General features: G+C 42.5%; 1 protein-coding gene across 1 annotated transcript in view; it reads left to right on the top strand.

Annotated features, from left to right (window-relative positions):
* Positions 1–22,229, top strand: part of LOC308470117 (uncharacterized protein C14orf132) — a 40,161-nt gene that overhangs the window by 1,363 nt on the left and 16,569 nt on the right. The gene's annotated exons all lie outside the window — the stretch shown is intronic.

Below are 22,229 nucleotides of genomic sequence, written 5' to 3'. Positions count from 1 at the left end.
CCCCCCCAATACTTCCATGTATATATAATGTAACAGCACTATCCTCTATGTTTACTCAGAGTAAGCCCCACTAAGTTCAATGGGATTTACTCCCCATTATATAGATATAAGACTGGAGCTTTACCTGTGCTTGTCTACTGAGAAATAAGCCCCACTGTGCTGCTCTGTTCCTGATCCATCCATCTTTCCATCCTCTGTGTCTTGACCTACCCATCCAGTACAGCCATGCTGACTATGGCTGATGGGATTTGTAGTCCAAAACATCTGGGAAGTATCAGGTTAGCAAAGTTCGATCTACTGTTAGATTTCTGGCTTGCAGTAGATAACCAAGGATTTCCAACACATGGTTGTTTAACAATAGCAGCAGCAGCAGCAGCAACAAAAAAAACAACAACAATAACACACACACACGAGTTAGCTGCTGATATGAGTGGGGGACAAGGACTTAAGGGAAAATGACGAGTGCAGTTTTATATGCGAATACTGAGAACTGAGTTCCTAGACATGCATACCACAGGTGCTCTGTTCCTTAATTCTAAGGGTGTATCCACCCCTTTCCTAAACCACTATTTTCACAGAATCATAGATATGTATTCTGGACTGGACTGGACTAGGCTCCAGCTGGCAGACTTCAGTATTCTAGGGTAAAAAAACAGTCGATTCTTCAAGCTTGATGTCTGCCCACCCCTGCCTTATGGCAAAAGGTTTAGTAGAGCCTCAATGAAGGATTAAAGTTTAATTTCCTATATGGAAGAGTTGAAAGGAGGAAGCTCCTGCTGATTCTTATCTCCCCAGCTGGTTTCTTGACTGACCTCATATAGTGTCAGTGAAGTCGGTCATAGGATAATCAGTGTTAGGAACTGAGATATAAAAGCTAGGAGCTAAATGGCACCTTAAACCTAGGTTATGGGCACAACAACGGAATGTCTCGGCACACTTTTTTAATAACAAGAATACAAAGCTGAAAATGAATGAAATGCAGCTAAAATATTATGTTCATTTTTCACATGGTTTAGTCCTTCCCCTGCCCACCCCACTAATATTCTTAAGAGGGTCTCTTCTCCAGTCTTCAGAGAGTATCTGGACGTGGGGAGGCAGAAAAAGGTCCTCTTTTCCTTCCACTCTGCAGTTTTAAATCTGAAATCTTAGGCACAGAGCTCAGAAACCGCTCGCGCTAATGAAATTCCTTGTCGCAAAATGCTCCCAGAACATTGGGAGTTTCGAACACTGAGGACAATAGATCTGGTGTAATTCTACTGTTCTCTTGTAAAAAAAGAAAGAAAGAAGAAAAGCAATCTTTGGGCATGGCCAGCCAAGAAATCCTCCTGCACAGTCCTAGTGAAATGAACAAGAGGTGCATGAGAACATGGGTGCCTTTTTGCGTGGTTCCCATAAATTGAAATGGACTGTGTGTAGGTGTATATATTAGACTGCTCATTCTTTGGAAAGGTGGGTTGTGGTGGTGGAACCCCACTCACCAAAGTAGATTTAATCAAATTTCCCACCTCCTGGATAAGTAGGTACCCAGAGTATGTTTTGAAAAGTTTTCTGTCTCTGCCATAAGGGCAGCTGAAGTTAGAAATCTCAGTAATAAACAGCACCTCCAGTTGTCATTGATCATTACTGGCACGCTTTCTCTCCCTTTTTCTCAAACATGGCATCTTAACAGTAGCTTTAGGAGCACAGCCAATATATTCTTGCCTGCTGGTTACTATCTAGCTGTCTGGCCCATTCATACTTACTGCAAAGCTTTGAGCTTATGTCAGGTGATTTCACGTTAAATTGAATTAGGCTGCATTAAGGAGAGATGAAATATTTGTCTGCTGGTAATTCTGACAGGCTTCCCCGCCCCCCGCCTGACATAAATGCCTGCCTCTTCTCTTAGGAAGGGATGAAGACCAGTTGCGAAATGGCTCTCCAGTTACTCAGTTACATTTTGCATGATGTATTTTGGTTTTAGGGAGAGCCAAAAGAACGTGGTTGTTTTACACCATAGCTCAGTAGCTTTGCATTCAGAAGGTCCCAAGTTCTGCCCTTGGCATTTGTAGGTAGGGCTGAGAGAGAACCTTGCCTAAAACCTGACTTAGTAAAGTGGTACCTCGGGTTACAGACACTTCAGGTTACGGACGCTTCAGGTTACAGACTCTGCTAACCCAGAAATAGTACCTCGGGTTAAGAACTTTGCTTCAGGATGAGAACAGAAATTGTGCGGTGGCAGCAGCAGGAGGCCCCATTAGGTAAAGTGGTACCTCAGGTTAAGAACAGTTTCAGGTTAAGAACGGACCTCCAGAATGAATTAAGTTCTTAACCTGAGGTACCACTGTATATAAGACATCTTAGAATCGCAGAATTGTAGAGTTGGAAGGGACCATGAAGATCATCTAATCCAACCTCCTACAGTGCAAGAATAATAATTTTATTATTTTTATACTGCCCATCTGACTGGTTTTGCCCCAGCCACTCTGGGTGGCTACCAACAAAAGCATAATAAAACATCAACTATTAAAAACTTCCCTATACAGGGCTGCCTTCAGATGTCTTCTAAAAGTCAGATAGTTGTTTATTTCCTTGACATCTGATGGAAGGGCATTCCACAGCGCGGGCGCCACTGCCAAGAAGGCCCGCTGCCTGGTTTCCTGTAACCTCACTTCTCACATTGAGGAAACCAGTTTCTATGTATCTTACATTGTATTTAGTTTATGTATTGGATTGCATGTTTATCATACCCTCTCTTTGTTCTTCATGTGCACTGCTCTGATACAAACATGAAATGGTTTCCTACTATAAGAACTGCTTGCAATATTTATGAAAATGTGTGGAATTTTTGCCCGACAGGTGGCCTATATTTATGATTTTAAAAAATCGGTTAAAAAAAAATCTATAGAGGGAAGGATGCAAACTGCAACGTTTGGGGGCAAGAATGAACTTCCCTCAGTCCTGAGTTGCTTGCATTTTGCAGAGCAAGATTCAAACCTTGCTTCCCATTCACAATTCACAAGCCTACTGAATTGATGTAACTGAAGCAGAGGTCAATATAGCTTGCTCTCATAAGGTCTACCATCTCCTTGAATTGCTTTTGCAGGAACACAGGTGGGACCTGCAACAAAAGGTTGCAGCGTGAAGTGTTCCTCCTATAGATTTCTCAATTCCATTACAACCCCTGTCCTGGTATACACATAACACTAACCCATAGTTTGGTTAACAAACTTTGAGTTAACCATGAATTTCCCCACAGTTGATCAAACAAACCATGGCATGCTTCTCTAAAGTTTAGTTTGTTTCCCAGCTATTCTTGTCTTGTGCCTTTGTTGCTTGGTGAGAGAATAGGAAGGGGAGCCACTGGAATAATTTCCTATTTCCAGGGAGCTGTTTTGCTTCCATAATCATAGAACCATAGAATTGTAGTGTTGGAAGTGTGGGAATGTTGAGGAAGGTAGGAGAGGATATATTGATTAAATATTATCCCTCCTCACTCGCGCTAGTGAGCAAGCAGCAGAGAACATTCCCTTGCAGATTGCTGGAAGCAATTTGATGGATTCATTACAATCATTTAAATTAAGCAATCCAGTCTGGATTGTTCCTGGTAAGTTTCCCCTTTATTTCCCTCTTAAAATGATAATAACACGACAGTCTTCTTTAAAAGTAAGAGTAAAGTTTACTTACCTTCAGTTCACAGCAGTAATTTGAAGTCAGGCTTTATCTTGTGGTTACAGTTACATTGTAGAGAAAAGAAGTCTGAGCTAGGCCTTATGGCTTCCATCCTCTGTAAGGATGAGCCATGTGCTGGCTAAGAACCAGGAAAGGAGTCCGAAAGGAGAAAATGGAAGAATGGAAGATGGCTGCATGGCTTGTCCTTTTACAAGGTCTGCTAGGGTCACGCCCATCTACCTGGTCACACACAGAGGGAGGAGGCTCCAGAACAGGTATGTTAGGAAGTCCTCCCTGTCTGGAACTACATTCCACTGTGTGTCCACTCCAGGCAACAGGAAAATGTTGTCTTTGACTGCTTCAGTGAAGATACATCCCACAGGAAGAGACCACAAGGGTCATCTAGTCCAAATCCCTACAATGCAGGAATCTTTTTGCCCAGCGTGGGGCTCAAACACAAGATCCTGAGATTAGGAGTCTCATGCTCTGCTGACGGAGCTATCCCTTCAGCATTCCCTTACTCTAGGCCAAGAGTTTTCCCACTTCATGCCTTTGAGTGTCTCTTTCTACAGGAACTTGTGTGTTGCAGAGAGCCAGGGTGGTATAGTGGTTAGAGTGTCAGACTAGGACCTGGGAGACCAGGGTTCCAGTCCCCACTCGGCCGTGAAGCTCACTGGGTGACCTTGGGCCAGTGACTCTTGCTTTGCCTAGCCTACTTCACAGGATTGGTGTGAGGATAAAAATGGAAGGGGGAAGAAATATGGACACCACCTCGAGTTCTTTCGAGAAAAGGTGGGATATAAATGTAATGGTAAATTTTAAAAAAAGAAAAGAACACATTTTCAGTAGGCATGGAATGGTGGCTAGGTGTATTGAGCCTTATTGTTGACTCTCGGGAGCTAGGAACGATCATTTCTGAACGAGCTTTGCAAGGGAAAGTTGGTAGCTGGAGGCAATTTAAGCTCTCTATCTTTCTCTGTCTTTTTCTGAGGCACAGCATCTGAAGATCTGTGCTCTTCAAATGTTACTGAAGGGGGAACAAGGCAGAATTACTGAGCTCCTGTTAGTGGAGCTCATGCTGATTGCATGGTCCTTTTGTGTTTCTGGATCTTAGAAACAGAGGAGGAGCAAACAATGAATCCCGTCTGTTATCTGCTTGCACATGTAGGCCTTCCAAGTTTCGCTCGTGGCCTGTGTATAAGTATCCATGACAGTAATGAATGTACCATTCCCGTTTGGCAATGTATTCTTTTCTGGAACAAATCCAAGGAAACGAGCTTTAAAAAGAGAAAGAGGTTATATTTTTTCCAGGGGTTGGGGGAAAGAGAACCTGGTGGAGATGCCACATGTTAAAAATGCATGAATACCTGCCTAGATGTGGCACACAGACATCGACTGCTCAGAGATGAAAAACACACAGCTTCTTTGATGCTTGGCAACAAACCTTCATAGTGTGAGTATTTGGGTTTCTCTCATGGGAAGCTGTTGACCTGGTTCCTAAGATATGTTAAGGAAGTTCATGGAAGGTACCTTAAGATGTAGATTTGAATTTGTGCAATGCAGGTTATGTCAGTACAGTGGTACCTCAGGTGAAGTACTTAATTTGTTCCGGAGGTCCGTTATTAACCTGAAACTGTTCTTAACCTGAAGCACCATTTTAGCTAATAGGGCCTCCCGCTGCCGCTGCGCCGCCGGAGCACGATTTTTCTTCTCATCCTGAAGCAAAGTTCTTAACCCAAGGTACTATTTCTGGGTTAGCGGAGTCTGTAACCTGAAGCGTCTGTAACCTGAAGTGTACGTAACCCAAGGTACCACTGTATATGGCTAACAGGAAACAGTAAGTAATTGGTCCCGTCGCTTGGCTCTGGGGTGCCATTTTGCACCGGTTTCACCTGCCTCCCAAAGCCCCAATTTTGCACTTGGTTTCATTTGGGGGACCTCAGGCTTCCGATGGGTAGGGTGGAAGCAAAGTCAATTCAGCAAACCTGATTTGTCAGTGCCATTCCAATGGGCTTCGCCAGATGCCTATCCACATAGCTTGCTCTGTGTTAGAAATGATGGTCTTTGGAACATACTGCATGACTATGTTGTTGTTTCATGCAAGAGATGACCAGACAGTCACCCCCACTAAATTGTTTTAGTTCTTTAATTCTTAACAGGAATGTGTCTGTGGCTTTCAGTTGCATTAATTCTCTCCTATATGTACCGTATTTTTCCATGTATAAGACTATACTTTTTCGTAAATTTTTAAAGTTTAAAATAAGGGGTCGTTTTATAAATGGATAGTGCATGGTGCGTTTTCTTAATTTTGGGTTAAAAAAATAGGGGTCGTCTTATACATGGGGGTGTCTTATACACAGAAAAATACAGTAGCCTGGTGGGGAGGGGAGAGGGGTGCAGCTACAGTCATGCATGCTGGCCCCTTGGAAGGTGGGGTGGAATCTAGAAATAACTGTAATGCAATGTCTTCTATTAGGACCAACTAAATATCACAAGGCAGTGAGAAATCGTTTGCCACCTGCTGCATATGCCTACCTGAACCTCAAGGCTTGGGGCTGCAAGAAGAACTGAAAATATGATTCTTCTTAGAATCCAAGCTGTGATCAAGGCTGCATGGCTCGGGGTAGCTGGTAGGGGTGGCAGATCTGGCCTTTGTGGAGCACAGCCAGTGGGCAGATGCGGGTAGATGCGGGCACAAAGCAGAGGAGGAGGCAATAAACATCCCCATCCCCTTGAGAAAACACCCTGGGAGATTTTCTGGGAATGTTTTTCCCACATTGGTGGTGACAGACGAGTAGTTTGATCCAAATTGCATTAAATGGTGAACCTACGTAATTCGCTCTTTCCGAAACAATGCACAAACCGAAACAGCCCTCCTTTGAAATGTGCACTTCTCTGAATTTTGCCACACATTTCTCCAGCCAAGTAATGTGCACAAAAATGCAGATACTAGGGTAAAGTGTGGGTGAAGGTGTATATATTAGTGAAAATAACATGCAGAAATGCATGATATGAAGGGAAAGCGTATTGCAAAAAGAAAAAGTGCATGTTGGGCAAAATTGCATGTGTATATCAGGAGAAAATTGCACTAAAATGCTGATGAATTCTCATTAAAACTCTCATTAAAACTTTTTTAAAAAATGCAAAGTGAGGTGGAAATGTAGAGAACTGGATTTAAAAATTGACAGATTTGCCAATCCTTGGTCCAGAATCTATAAAACTACCTAATTGCACCACTGTAGGACAGCACAGATTTCTATAACACAGCAGAAGACTCCATTCTGGCTGCCATACAGACATTCAACTAGAGCCAGGGCTTTTTCGGCTGCGGCTCCAACCTGGTGGAACGCTCTGTCACAAGAGACAAGGGCCCTGCAGGACTTGACATCTTTCTGCAGGGCCTGCAAGACAGAGCTATTCCACCAGGCCTTTGGTCAGGGCGCAGCCTGACCCCCTCCTCTGGCAATCTTTACAAAACTTTAGTTTATGGTTGCCATCAATTTTGATTTTAATTAATTTTTATAATGTTTTTATAATGTTGCACTATTTTAGTGTTGTTAGCCGCCCTGAGCCCGGCTTCGGCTGGGGAGGGCGGGATATAAATAAAATTTATTATTATTATTATTATTATTATTATTATTATTATTATTATTTTGAGGTGGGAAGCCTCTGCATAGCCCTAACGTCCCCAGTGGGGCTTTAGAATGCTTTGGCTGAATCATGCCTGTAGGGGCTCCCATAAGACCATTGTGTCCAGTATCTAAAATTGCCTAATTGCTCCATTGGACATTGGCCTGCTTGCTTAAACATCATTATCTATGGCAGTGCAAGCAGGCAGTGTTACGTCTTCTTAATGGACCCCTGCTTTTCTTTTCTTTTGGGGGGGGGGGTAAAAAGCCCTGTCCACCCTGGATAGTGCTGTATTAACTCTTTGGCAGGGAAGTCTGTGCCATTTTGCAGTCTGCCAAATTGAAAAAGCATGCACACATCATTCACATCCCCTGATGTAACTGAAGGGGTGATCATCATTTTGTAGTCTCGACCCCATTGCAAAGAGCTAAACTTTCTAAACAAGCACACCTACTGTGGCATGCTAAGGTTTCTTTTCTCTATATCCAGCAGGGTTCAGTTCTTGACAATTGATTAGTTTCAACGATTGGGTTAAAGGGGGGGGGGGGAATCTCATCCCAATCATAATTTTGCAAGCCAAGCATTTGGTCTAAAGTGGGAATATTATTCTACCTGGCTCTTGTTAGGATGTCATGTGTAACGGTCTCATTTGACAACCCCCATTTAGATCCTTGAAGTGAAATGCGGCGATGTGGAAAATTAGAACAATGTCGCCAGGAAGTTCAGCAGTGACCAAATGTGTTAGCGCAGGCAGCGCTTCCACGTGAAATGCTTCGTGGCACGAAATCCCTTCAAGGAGTGTGGAATGTTAATCCTTCGACACTCGGTTGATCCATCAAAACCTCCAGCTGTCAAATCTGCTAGGTCCTCGGTGAATGTGATGCACCGTAGCACAAAAGTGGGGCATCGCTGGTGGCAAAGCACTAACCAACCTGTGCTTTGGAGACAAGATTAGGATTGTCCAAGGTGGAAGTATCCTTTTAGGTAATTCACTGTCCAGCCAGAAGGCCTTGGATAAATAGCATCAGTTGTGTCTTCTCCTACATACGCTCAAAACAAAAATGTGGTTGCTTTGGCAGTAACTTTAATTGTATCATCATAATGTAGTGATGCAGAATGGGAAAGGGCCATAGCCTGGTGGTAGATCACATGTTCAGTCCCTGGCATCTCCAGATAGGGCTGGGGAAGACTCTTTTTTTTTAAAAAAAAAAAAAAAAGATATTTATTAAGGTTTCCAAAAAGAAAAGTTACATATATTTAAAAAAAAGAAAAATAGAAAAAAGAAAAAATACAAAATACAGAAAAAATAAAAAAAGACTTAAAAAAACAAATCAATCTTTCCATGCCTTACATTTCATTTACTTGTTTCCCTGACCTCCTCACGCCTCCCTTTTTTGTATTCCAGTTCAGTTAATTAATTCAGCAATTCCTTTCCCTCTTTGTTCTTATCTTAATCCTTTAACTTAATATATTATAGCTTTAGGTTCTCACCTGTTAACAATCCATTTTTACATACACCTTATAACATTACTGCTAAAACCACTTAACTTCATTCTGACATCATCACAACATTCATTAATTTTACAATATTTCTGTAATAAATGTTGTAAATGTAAAGAAACCGAAGGTACATTCTTTCACCTTTGGTGGATTAAGGCTTTCTGGGAGATGATTTATAATGAAATGAAAAGGGTATTTAAATATACCTTTCTGAAGAAACCAGAGGCCTTTCTCCTGGGCATGGTCGGCCAAATGGTGCCAAAGAAGGACAGAACTTTCTTTATGTATGCCACAACAGCAGCAAGAATACTTATTGCAAAGTATTGGAGGACACAAGATTTACCCACTCTGGAAGAATGGCAGATGAAGGTGATGGACTACATGGAATTGGCGGAAATGACTGGCAGAATCCGAGACCAGGGAGAAGAGTCGGTGGAAGAAGATTGGAAGAAATTTAAAGACTATTTATCGGGCAAATGATAGATTTTTGCAAGCTTGACTGGTGTCATGTACCACCTGTATATCATTTTCATAATATTCTCTCTTAAGGCATTACATGCCGTAAACTTCATACCTGTGGTCCATAACTGTTCCCAGTCAGCCATCATTATGTTATGTCCAACATCTTGTGCCCATTTAATCATAGCAGATTTCACCATTTCATCCTGTGTATTCCATTTCAACAGCAAGTCTTTTGTCTTTGACAAAATCTTGGTTTTGGGTTCTAACAGTTCTGTTTCCAATTTTGATTTTTCCACCTGGAAGCCAATTTTCTTGTCCAAATTATATGCCTCCATTATCTGATAATAATGAAGCCAATCTCGCACTTTATTTTTTAGTTTTTCAAAACTCTGCAATTTCAATCTGTCTCCCTCTTGTTCCAAAATTTCCCAATATTTCGGCCATTTGGCCTCCATATTGAGCTTTTTCTGAGCCTTCGCTTCCATCGGTGATAACCACCTTGGGGTTTTATTTTCAAGTAAGTCCTTGTATCTTATCCAGATATTAAACAATGCTTTCCTGACAATATGATTTTTAAATGCTTTATGTGCTTTGACCTTATCATACCACAAATATGCATGCCATCCAAATACATTATTAAAACCTTCTAAATCCAAAATGTCTGTGTTTTCAAGAAGTAGCCACTATTTCAGCCAGCAAAAAGCTGCTGATTCATAATAAAGTTTGAGGTCTGGCAGGGCAAATCCACCTCTTTCCTTTGCATCCGTTAGTATTTTAAATTTTATTCTAGGCTTCTTGCCCTGCCAGACAAATCTAGAAATATCTCTCTGCCACTTCTTGAAGCAATCCATTTTATCCAAAATTTGCAATGTTTGAAACAAAAACAACATTCTAGGCAATACATTCATTTTTATCGCAGCAATACGGCCTAGCAGTGAAAGCTTCAAATTTGACCACATTTCTAAATCTTTTTTCACTTCAGTCCAGCATTTTTCATAATTGTCTTTAAATAGATTCCCATTTTTTGCTGTCATATTAATCCCCAGGTATTTCACTTTCTTAACCACTGTTAAGCCTGTCTCATTCTGAAACCTCTCTCTCTCAATCTCTGTTAAATTTTTCTCTAAAACCTTGGTTTTTGACTTATTCAGTTTAAATCCTGCAACCTGACAAAATTCTTGAATCAGTTCCAAAACTCTTTTGGTACTAGATTCTGGCTCCTGTAATGTCAATACTAAGTCATCTGCAAATGCTCTCAATTTGTACTGTTTAGCTCCGACTTGTATACCTTTAACCAATTGGTCCCTTCTAATCATGTTCAGCAGGACCTCCAGGACCGATATAAAAAGCAATGGGGAGATTGGGCAACCTTGTCGTGTCCCTTTTTCTATCTTAAATTCCTCCGTCACCAAGTTATTAACAATTAATTTAGCCTTTTGTTCTGAATAAATTGCACTTATACCGTTTCCAAAGCCTTGGCCTACCCCCATCCCCTGTAGATTCTTCTTCATGAAACTCCAAGAAATGTTGTCAAAAGCTTTCTCCGCGTCCACAAATATCAAAACTGCCTTGGTGTTAATATTCACTTGTAATTTTTCTAAAATATTAATTACGTTTCTCATATTATCCGACAAGTGTCTACCCGAGAGAAAGCCTGCTTGATCTTTATGAATCTCTTCCACTAACACTTTTTTTAGTCTTTTAGCCAAAATGTCTGCAAAGATTTTATAATCCACATTAAGCAGTGATATGGGGCGGTAGTTCTTAAGCTGCGTCTTTTCAGTCTCTGTTTTTGGTACAAGTGTAATATACGCTTCTTTCCATGACTCTGGTGCCCTTTTCAGGGCTGGGGAAGACTCTTGCCTCAAACCCTGGAAAGCCATTCATCACAAGGAAGCTTCCTGTGTCCAAGATATATGGAGTAGTGGTCGGTGTGTTGGTCACTCAGATTCCTACTCAGTCGTGAAGCTCACTGGGTGTCCTTGGGCCAGTCACTTTCTCTTAGCCTAACGTTCTTCATAGGATTGTTTAGAGGAGAAAATGGGGAGGAGAGCACTGTATGCCACCTTGAACTTCCTGGAGGAAAGATGGGATATAAATGAAAAAATAAAATAAATATAAATCTTTCTTAAATGAGATTGGTAGGATCAGCAGTAGTGTTTGTTTTTGGGTTTTTGGTAAATAAATTTATATTAGTTTTTCACAGTTACATTTTCACAAATAAAAACAAATACCTTTTCACAAACCTTCTCTGAGATTCTTTAAATCTCTGGACTTCCCTCGTTACCCTCTTCTGGTTACTTATATTAACCAATTTCTTCTGCATATCCATTCTTAAACCTTTTCCATTATTATTTCCCTTAATTTTATCTAATTTCCTACTAGTTGCAAGCATTTACTTAAAATCCTGCCAATGTTTCTGCTTGTTTACAGTATTTTTGCACATAAACAACAAACAATTCCCACTCTTTGTTAAATTTCACGTTATCGTAGTCTCTGAGCTTTGCCGTTAATTTTGCCCTTTCGACGTAGTCCATTAGCTTGATCTGCCATTCTTCTTTCGTCGGTGTCTTCCCTCCATCTTTGGGCTAACAGTATTCAGGCAACTATTGTAGCATACATAAATATTTTCTTCTGTTCTTTAGGTAGTTCCGTTCCTATCCTAATAAGAAAGCTTCTGGTTTTTTAACAAAAGTCATTATAGATAATTTCCCAGAAGCTTTTAATAACCTTACATTCCCATCACATATGATAGAACGTACCCTCCTTTTCTCTACATTTCCAACACTTATTAGAAGTAATTTTTAAGTTTCTCCTGGATATTTCTCTCTCTCTCTCTCTCTCTCTCTCTCTCTCTCTCTCGTGTGTGCTCACTTGCTATTCACAACGCATTTCTGAGAAGAGTAATACACATAGGGCTGCAGTTGGCTTTTTAGCAAAAAAGGTTAAACTGTTTCTCAAATCCCGATTAACCCCTATTTGTAGGTTTAAACAGATTTTGCATGTCTTCAAAGTACAAGTGAATTTTTCAGAAGTGGATAGTGTGCATAGGTTTATATGAATGAACACACATGTATACCTGCTTCAATTGTTCATCTTTCGATAGTTGTGTTTTGTTTGTGGTGATAATGTTCCCTTTCTGCTGTTAGCCCAATTACCACTCATTCCCATTTGAGAGTGAATTTTGTACTCACAAGCCCTAAAGGTTCCAGCAGTCAGTGAGTTGGAAAAATGCTTTAAAAATTCTGTTCACATCCCTTATTGGCTACAAGCGTGTTTGAAATCATAAGTTGATAAGAAAGGCTGTCCTGGCTGCAAGAGGCCAAATCCCTTGTGGTGTCTGAAAATTCAGCGCTGTACATTTTTAGTCATAACTGGAATTTCTCTTTCTGAGTTTCCTAATGCCCAGCAGGCTCTGAATCTAGAAAATGAAGAATACATTACAGCTGAATTGCCTGACCTGCTTGCAAAATTATGCAAGGTGCCACCCGAAATACTGATACAAGCCTTCTGCAGCCTACATTTCAGATATCTTGGACCATTATCTGTGCTGGCTGAGGCTGATGCGAGTTTCAGTCCACAACATTGGACTGGGGGAGGTTGGGCAGTGTCATTGTCTGGGGTCCAAGTTTGATTTGCAACCACAAAGCAATGAGTGCCAAAGCAAATGAATACAGTGCAGTCTAATGAGCTTACGGAGCAATCCAATACATGGCTACTGAGAAGTAAGCCCCACTGAATTTAATAGGGCTTATTCCCAAGTATAAGGTTGCAGCCATACTTGAACTGACATTAAAATAAATGAGTTAATGTCCCAGTAAGGCTGTTGGGGTTGACAATGTCCGTTGCACAGATCAGGAAACACTCCAGCACCCCAAAAAGCAGGTACGATTCCTAGATTTTGTAAGCTTTGGTTTCTGCTTGCACAGGGAGCTCCTCTTTAGGAATTTGCCAGGGTGATGGAGACTGGAGAAAAAGAATACCCCACACTAGGTGTGACACAACCTAGCTTGTTTGTTGGGGTCATAACCAACCAATCAGGAAGTGGCATGGGGAAACAGGGCCGGGTGTGACCTGAGTGGAGGAACTCCTTTCCTCTGCTCTGCTCCCTTGGGACTTAAAAGCTAGACTTCCTCAAACCTAGTTATAACATTTCCAAAACGTACAAAGCATTTTGCCCTGGGTAATAGAATGGAAAGCATTGTTGTTGTTGTTGTTGTTGTTGTCATGCCAATCTGGCTGGGCTGAGCTGCCCCAGCCACTCTGGGTGACTTCCAACACACATAATAATAAAAATAATGGACACCAAACATTAATAATAACAACCAGATCCTATATAAAAGGTCACAATAACTTTAAAATAAACAACTTATATCAAATAAAGCAACATTCAATAATCCATTAGAATCCAATAGTAAACAGTAAAATTAAACATCAGCAAATTATAATTAAACAGTTAACACTTATCAGTTGCTTACTTTCTCTCCCTCGATGCTTAAAAAAGGGGTGACACAGCAAATTTAAATTCCTAACATTTCTAAGCTGTCCTCTCTTAGGAAACAAATTGCAATCGCATAAATTGTTTTTCTTGGGATGTTGGTGTAATAGACTTGCCTCTTGAATAATCACAGGGGTAGAGAGCTCATCTGTGTAATGCCAAACTATAGTTTGTTGTTACGTCTGAACTGAGTGACAAAGAAGTGCTCAGCTGCCTGAACAAGTCCATTCTTTCTCATTGAGTTTGTTGATTCAGTCTTCCACAACCTGGTGCCCTCTGGAGATGATTGGGCTTCAGCTCTTATCATCCCAGGTCATAGGTCATGCTGGCTGGGGCTGATGGGAAATTGGGAGTCACACAACCTCTGGAAAGCACCAGGTAGGCAAAGGCTGATTTAGTTTTTAGACCTACTTAATATGTCTCTGCACATGGTTTTGGGCACACTTCAATCATGGCAACACAAACCATTATCTAAGAGTTGTGATGCCATGATTCACCCACATGGCTCAGCACACAGAGCTGTTCCATGTAACACGGTTCTACTTTGCGTTTAGTTTGTGCAGTCTTCTAGCCCATCGCTTTTAGTTAGCCCTCCTCTCCCGGTTTAAATCCCAGTTCACTATAATGGTAAGACGCAATGAAAGGGCATGTGAGGACGCAACTGAAACAGATGTCTTAGGCATTGCTAGCACCTGTGAAATGACCTATTAGTGGAATAGCCTTTGCCAAAACAACGAGGTGGGGGGGGGGAAGCTGCCATTTTTGCAACTCTTAAATTTCACACTGCTAGCTTGAACATACCATGGAAATGACAGATGGCTAGGAGACTGAAATCAGACATTTTAATGACAGATTTCGTGCTGAAGGTGAGGCAGATGGCATGCTTTCCTGGCAAGTGTGCTCAGAGATGGAAAAAACAGGAATCGGCCAATAGAAACTTTTGCTGCGAAACACCTTGCCTTCCTCTGTAGAACATCAGCCTTGCACACAGAATGCCCTGTGTGCAGCAAAGTGTGTGTGTGTGTGTGTGTGCGTGCGTGCGTGCATGCACACACTTTCTTGGAAGTCTCCACACAATACTGAGGCACCCTTGAATATTTTTACAGAGAGGCTCAGGATAGAATTCATAACAAATTGGAAATACTTGCAACAAATATTTGCAAACTTTCTAATGGAAGGGCAGCCTGCCGTATGGTTTAAGACGTTTGCTCTTAAAAACAGATTTAAGAGATGTTTCACAGGCCCATGGCACAAATTTGCATAGATTTGTATAGAGTGCCTCTGGGCAAATTAAGGTGGCAGGTGGATGGGTGCTCTGTTGCAGTGGCCCATCGATATATTGAATTTTAAGTGCAGGACTAAGGGTCATGAGGTCTGATCCTAACGTAGAAGTTCTGGTGCTCAGACCCTCTGGGAAAACCCATTAACAATGTCCTCTGTCCAGCAATATCAGCGGAACATAGAAAAATGTCATAAACTTGATGATTGGTCTATCTAGCTCAGTATTATCTGTACTGGCTAGACCCCGCTCTCCAGGGTTTCAGGCGATGGATTGAATGTGAGACTTTTTCATGCAGACGAATTTTCATGCTTTATTACTGAGCCAAGGGCCTGCTAGGCTCTCAGTGTGATGGCTCTGTATCAAGTGTGGGGGACATTTGGCCTTCTAGAAGTTGCTGAACCAAAGCTCCACGCAGCCCCGGAAAGCATGGCCAATGGCCAGGGGTTTGTTGGGGGGTTGCCATTGTTGTTGGCATCATGGAGTGCACCTCCAGGAGTGAAGTTGAACCACTGCATTAGCAGCACCAAAGTGGTGTAGTGGTTAAGAGCGGTAGACTCATAATCTGGTGAATCGGGTTTGCGTCTCTGCTCCTCCACATGCAGCTGCTGGGTGACCTTGGGCTAGTCACACTTCTTGAAGTCTCTCAGCTCCACTCACCTCACAGAGTGTTTGTTGTGGGGGAGGAAGGGAAAGGAGAATGTTAGCCGCTTTAAGACTCTTTCGGGTAGTGATAAAGCGGGATATCAAATCCAGACTCTTCTTCTTCTTCCTCCTCCTCCTCCTCTCCAGATTTGTGTGGGGTTTACTGCTTAGCCTTTTCTTCTCTCAAAGATATCCTGCAAGGCAGTAGAGGTTTAGGATCAGAGTTTTCCTTCTCCTAGATGGGCTACTTTCCCATGTTGACAAGCCCCATCTGCCCCTCACTACAGCATGTGCAAAAACTGCCTTCTTGACTGTTTGGTCTTGTCCGCTTAATCTGCCGGAGCCCATCTTCACATGCAGGTTTCGTCTAGGCCAGCGTTATCCATACAGGCTGGCAGCTTTGCAATGGTAATGTTGTGTGCTTTAGAGTCTCATAAGTCACTTTGTGAAAGCAGGGCACCCTGAAAATAAAAACAAACAAACTTCCATTGCATCTCTGTTAATTTTTGCTTGGTGTGATCTCTGTACAGGTGGTTGGCTGATGGGGAGTGAGAGATACCTGGCATGTGTGAGCTCCTTCCTTGGAGACATTGGACTGCGGAGAAACTTGAGAGTCAGAGTTTTCCTTCTGTTCCTCACTTCCCTCTACAGCACGTGCAGAAGCCGCCTTCTTGACTGTTGGACCCACTATTAGTCTCATCCGCTCAATCTGCCAGGGCCTGTCTTATACCCACTATTTTAAAAGTTCTTAAAAGTGGGGTAACAATGCCTCTTGACAGGAAACGCTGAGAATTGTAGCTATGTGAGAGAAACAACAACTCGCAGCACCATTAGCAAACTACAGCTCCCATAATTTTTGGGAGAGGAAACCGTGACTGTTAAAAGTGGTATTTAAATGTACAGCAAATGTGGCCTACCTCTCTGGTGAATGGAAGCTGATGTAGGAAGCAAACAGAACCCATTCGTAACGATAAAGACTTCTGTAATGCTTGTCTCAAAGGTTGCTATTTGAATTCTACAGACTAATATTTTTACCACTTCAGATCATTCACTCCGTTGTATCTGTGCTGTGTTGGTGTTTGCTGACTGCGTCTCTATTGGAGGACGCAACTTGGGACGCGAGCCAAGTTCTTGTGTTAAAATAGCATATGTGGTGGCCACTTGGAAATAGAACCGACAGGGCCTTGCTTTTGTGTGGGAAGCAGCTACCCAACTTGCAGTCGCTGTGTTAGCTATGGATCACAGCAGCCACTCCTTCAGATGAAAAGCTTTGTAGCGTGGAATGGAGCAAAAGCAGATGTACTGGCAATAGCAGCTTGGAGAAAAACCAATCAGGTCACATAGATGCATCTTAGAGTTCTAAGCAGGTACATTTTTGTGTAAGGCAACAAGTTTTGTTTCCTTGCTGAAAGCTATACATTGGTATATTTATCCATACTTTTCATTAGTGGGAAAGGCCATTGTATGAACAAGTAAAGAAGAAGATTTTTTTTTAGCTTATAAATATGGGAGCATCGCTCTTTGTTTTTCTTTCATCTGATTCTTTCATCTGCCACCATCTCTTCCTTGCTTTCGAGCCATTCTATTTACTCTTAAATGATCTCATTCTTTCATCCATAACAGCACAGTAGTGCTTTAAGAGAAATAATGATAGCACCATCAATAGCTTGTTGGACTGGGTAACTCTTTTGATAAGTGTCCGGGAACTGCCATTGGCTCAGGGGCGAGAGAGGGAAAGGCGGATGGATTACAGAGAGCCCCCCAAAATTGTGGGAAGCAGCACTTCCTCAGTGGAGGAAGGAAGCCACGCCTCTAGTGGGGAGGAGATGCAGGGCTCGGAGGAGGCAAGGCGGTGCCAGGACACCTTGCCTGAGCAAAGCAGGGAGGAGAGAGGTCCCCCTTTACCCAAGCCTTCCTTGCGCAGTAGGCTTTTGCGCAGAGGGGGGAGGCGTCAGCTGGGGGTCAAGAAACTACTCTGCTGGCGAAGATTCAAGGACCACCCACTCTCAGATTCTGCTAGTGAATGAGCAAGACATGGAATAGAGGCACTCTGCATTGTAAAGGTTTTTAGCACCAATAATGAAGCTTTAGAACAGGCCAGTGAGGCATCTTGCCTGATTGCTCTCGAGCAACCACCCGATAGCCTTAACAATAAGCTTCTCAATCTGAGCATTTTTCCTTTTCATTCGAGTACATCAGTAGCTTCTCCTGAGCATGCTAAGGCTTTGTTCAGAGAGCAGTGAGATCTTAGTAGTTTTGCACACGTCACTTAAACTGTGCACTGGGAGCCAAATGGATGTTTTCCCAAGATCAACAACTGATCTCTTCACTTACCTTTTTCAATAAAAACTAAATGCAGCTGGGTTTTTTGGGGGGAGGGGTGTGTGCTTCTAACTGTGATAGGTGACAGAGTGAGCAAAAAGGTGCAAGACTGCAGTCCAAGACAGTTCTTCAAGTTGCAGCTGTAGAAATTAGAATCATAGAATAGTGGAGTTGAGGGACTCCAAGGGTCCTCTAGTCCAACCTCCCTGCAATGCAGGAATCTCAGCTAAAGCATCCATGACAGATGGCCATCTAACCTCTGCTTAAGAACCTTCAAGCAAGGAGAGTCCACAACCTCCTGAGGGAGAGACCATTCCTATTAACTCTTCAACCATAGTTTAGAGGTCCCGGGTCCTAAGGAAGTCAGACTGTCCTCCACCAGGGCCAGGGCCTTTTCAGTGATGGCTCCAACCTGGTGGAATGCGCTGTCTGGATGAGACGTAGATATAACTGGTGGCTGAAGACTTGCTTTCCTTGTCTCTTCTCCTGCCCCCCTCAGCAGTATACCACAGCTTCTATAGCCTACATATAGTAGGGATATTGAAACGAGAGTCGTCATAGCATCCTCTTTTTTGCTCTTCAAAATATGGCAATCCTACAATAGTGTCTCTAAGTAGTCGTCCATAGCCCAATAGTCACACAGCACATAATTAATCTATGAATTTGCTCCCAGTAGAGGTCGTGATGGCCACCAAGTTGGATGGCTTCAAGAGGATTATACCAGTTCATGGAGACTAACACTATCAGTGGCTACTTCTTCTGTCTTTACTGGTGGCCAGCATTCTAGGTTACCGCAATTGAATCTCTTTATGTTCTTCCTTAAATTATTCTATCATGAATTGGTGTTTTTATCTCAATGGAAATACTATACCCAAAAACCTATCGTTTATGCTCATTAGGGTACTGGGTTTCGAGTACACTTTCCCCACCCCTTTTCATTATACACTGCAAACATTTTCCTGCTAGGAAGGTAAACCCCATAACCCTCTGAAATCAGTGACCTAATTATGTATGACAGTCATTAGCCCAGTGGAACAGCAGCCTGCCTGAGAGCATCTGTTTGAGAAAGCCCTGTGTTGCCGTTTTACTCTGATGCATTTGAAATGCAAATCGCAGCGCTAATTAGACAGCCTTTCTGCATCGAACCACATAGCTCTTTTCTCTTGAAGCTTGTATGCAACTGTCAGGCAGGCTTCAGAAGAGTTGGGGGGGTTTCGCCTGTCGCTGTCCGCAGCATTCTCGTTTTCCCAAATGTGCAAGAGCGTTTCTTATGAGGGAAGTGATCTGAGGATGCATCTCCGTAACCTTGCATGCTCACAGAGCCACTCCCATTTCTTGGGGCCCTAATCTCCAAATCCTTCCATGCAGCTGTGGGGTGTGGCTCTCCATGAAGCCACAGTCAACTGAGCCTGTGTGCATAAATATTGTTAAAATAGCCGCTCTCTTAGAACAGCCTCCTGGCTACAATAGTCACCATATGCCTCCATGAATAAAAGACATCTTTCATTGCCTGTAGGGAAAGTGCTCTCTCTGCTGGGCTTCAGGGGACATCTGTCAACAATGGAGGTAGAGGATCTCTTCAAGTAAAGACTCCTAAACCAACCTAGTTGCATCATTTAAGCTCTACCGAATGTTTGGGGAAGGGGTCAGCAAACTTTTTCAGCTGGGGGCCAGTCCACTGTCCCTCAGACCTTGTTGGGGGTCGGGCTATGTTTTTTTTGGGGGGGGAGAACGAATTCCTATGCCCCACAAATAACCCAGAGATGCATTTTAAATAAAAGCACACATTCTGCTCATATAAAAACACCAGGCAGGCCCCACAAATAACCCAGAGATGCATTTAAAACAAAATGACACATTCTACTCATGTAAAAAACACGCTGATTCCCAGACCGTCCATGGGCTGGATTTAGAAGGTGATTGGGCTGCATCTTGCCCCCAGGCCTTAGTTTGCGTACCCATGGTTTGGGAGAACGGGAGCTCTGAGGCAAGGGGGCAGCCTTGTGGGGAGGAAAACTTATCAATGGCTCACATAAGGGCAGTCTTTTATGTATTGGCAAAATGAACTACATCAGCAAAAAGAGGTCAAAAGAGGTTTCAGATTCAGTGTAGTGGTGAGAGTGTTGAACTAGGACTTGGGAGACTAGGGTTCAAATTCCAACTCAGACATGATACTCTCACTGGCTGATCTTGGTCCAGTCACTGCCTCTCAGCCTAACTTACTTACAGGGTTGTTGTGGGGAACAAATGAGGGAGAGAACCACCTTGAGCTCAATGAAGAAAAAAGTGGAATGTACCGTATTTTTCGCTCTATAAGACACACTTTTCCCCTCCTAAAAATTAAGGGGAAATGTGTGTGCGTCTTATAGAGCAAATGCAGGTGGGAGGCTCCGCTCAGCGCTCCCTTTAAAGAGCCATACACACACTCCACGCACTCTTTAAAGGGAGTGCGACTCTTGGGGGAGCCTTAGCCGTGCACAGCCTCTCCTGGGCAGGGGATGAAGGCTCCCCTTGCCCAGGAGAGGCTGACGCAGCTATCCCATAAGCCAGGACAGCCAGCGGGATCACTGCGCAGCAATCCCGCTAGCTGTCCTGGCTTCTGGGATTCAGAATATATTTTTTCTTGTTTTCCTCTTCCAAAAACTAGGTGCGTCTTATGGTCTGGTGCATCTTATAGAGCGAAAAATATGGTAAATGCAATACATAAGTAATAAATAATCTTGTGTATCAGTCAAAAATTTATTTTTGCCTGTACTCAAACCATTGATATATCCCATCCAATCAGGCTATCAGAGCTGCTTGTTTGTCTGTTTTAAGCATTTTATTTTACATGTACTCATCCATCAATAAGGCTCTCGGAGAAGCTTGCATAAGATCAATAAAAACCAGACAGCCTTTGCCCACTGGCTTGCACCATAAAAGACACCATACAAAGGGGGAAATGGACAGGGAAAGTAAACAAGGAAAGTCAGGTACTAGTTCTCAAAAGTCTTAAAATAACCAGCTGGAATAGAAAGGCCTAATGGAGCTCATCTCTCAGTAGAAAGTACAGAAAAGTCAAGATACGGTGCTAATGTGTGGCCCTGATCCAATTCAAAGGTGTTATTGGCATCAAGCTTCAACTCATGAGGTGAGGGGAAGACCCCATCTGCCGAATCACCCCGATTTACCTTGTTATCCAGTCACCACAAAGAGTCAATTCATACCTTGAATCAATTACTGCTTCAAGTTATTTCAAGGAAGAATGCACAGCAGCCATTTTGGGAAGCCATGAGTAGCATTCAACTAAGTCTTGCTCAGAGAAGGCCCTTTGAAATTAATGAACATGGCTAAGTTAGGTTTGTTCGTTTCAGCGGGTCTATTCAAGAGTAAAAGGTACTTGAATAGCACCAAGGAGTGCTGCCAAGGAGTGTGGTGGAGTCTCCTTCTTTGGAGGTCTTTAAGCAGAGGCTTGACAACCATATGTCAGGAGTGCTCTGATGGTGTTTCCTGCTTGGCAGGGGGTTGGACTCGATGGCCCTTGTGGTCTCTTCCAACTCTATGATTCTATGATTCTATGATTCTACCTCATGGAATCACATTTTCTCTCTCTCTTAAAACTGAGATCATGAAGAAACATGCATATGTTGTGAGGCCCTAGAATTAATTGGCTCACCAATGCACAGCAGCAGTAATTCGATTAATAGCAAATGCTCTCAGAAAAGATTACTGAAAGGCACAGATTGAGTCATAGGTTGGGCTGGTTATTTTTCAGGCTGAATTTTCAGCACTGTGAATAAAATAACCAACAATGTAAACTTAATGTGCCCCATGCATTTTTGTTTTTAAAAAGAAATATTTACATTAACCGCACAAAATGTTAATTGCACACGCATAAACAGTGCAAGGGCGAGTTTACTTAGCCTCCTTTCCAGGCAAATGTTACAAAACTAAACAGATCTCTTATGATTTTTCTCTGAGGCTCTGGTTGAAGGGAAAAGCTTCCCATATGGTTCCTGTATTACATCTCAGAGCTGGCTTTTAATTCTTCTTCTTTACAGCAGAGCTTAACACTTTATCAGTTTATTTGCAAAGATTTCAGGATGCAGTGTTCACCAGAGGAGTACTTTGCTTATGTGTGGTGATGGTAACGGAACAGAACTTGGTTTCTTGGTTCCCTGGCTTTTGTTTAACAAAAAAATCATGCTTCTGCTTCTGAAGCAGAAGGCAGGGATTAACACATGTGACCAGCTTCTGCTTTTGGTC

The sequence above is a fragment of the Podarcis pityusensis genome (assembly GCF_964106645.2).
Source record: "Podarcis pityusensis genome assembly, chromosome: 1".
NCBI classification, from domain to species: Eukaryota; Metazoa; Chordata; class Lepidosauria; order Squamata; family Lacertidae; genus Podarcis; species Podarcis pityusensis.
This window is presented reverse-complemented; position numbering and strand designations above follow the sequence as displayed.